Genomic DNA, 228 nt, shown 5'->3' on the forward strand with positions numbered 1-228 from the left:
GTTTTGTTTTTTTTTTAGCCATATCGGCCTAGAAAATCGGCCTAGAACTTTTCATTTTCCGTCGGTCTTTGTACACGATGTAACTACAGAAGGGTCAAGTTTTAAATAGGAAAATATAGAAACTCTTTGGTCATTTTTAAGCGAGATGCTAACGGTCAAATCAGATTCAATGATCTATGCTAAGCTACAGCTAAAAGTGCTACCGCCAGACCCGGAGATCGGTTAAAT

The 228-nt window shown here is 38.2% G+C and overlaps 1 protein-coding gene across 6 annotated transcripts in view; it reads right to left on the minus strand.

Annotated features, from left to right (window-relative positions):
• LOC107704976 (polycomb protein SCMH1-like) overlaps positions 1-228 on the minus strand; it is a 19846-nt gene that overhangs the window by 11496 nt on the left and 8122 nt on the right. The window lies entirely within an intron of this gene.

The sequence above is a fragment of the Sinocyclocheilus anshuiensis genome, unplaced genomic scaffold (assembly GCF_001515605.1).
Source record: "Sinocyclocheilus anshuiensis isolate Anshui unplaced genomic scaffold, SAMN03320099.WGS_v1.1 scaffold702, whole genome shotgun sequence".
Lineage (NCBI taxonomy): Eukaryota > Metazoa > Chordata > Actinopteri > Cypriniformes > Cyprinidae > Sinocyclocheilus > Sinocyclocheilus anshuiensis.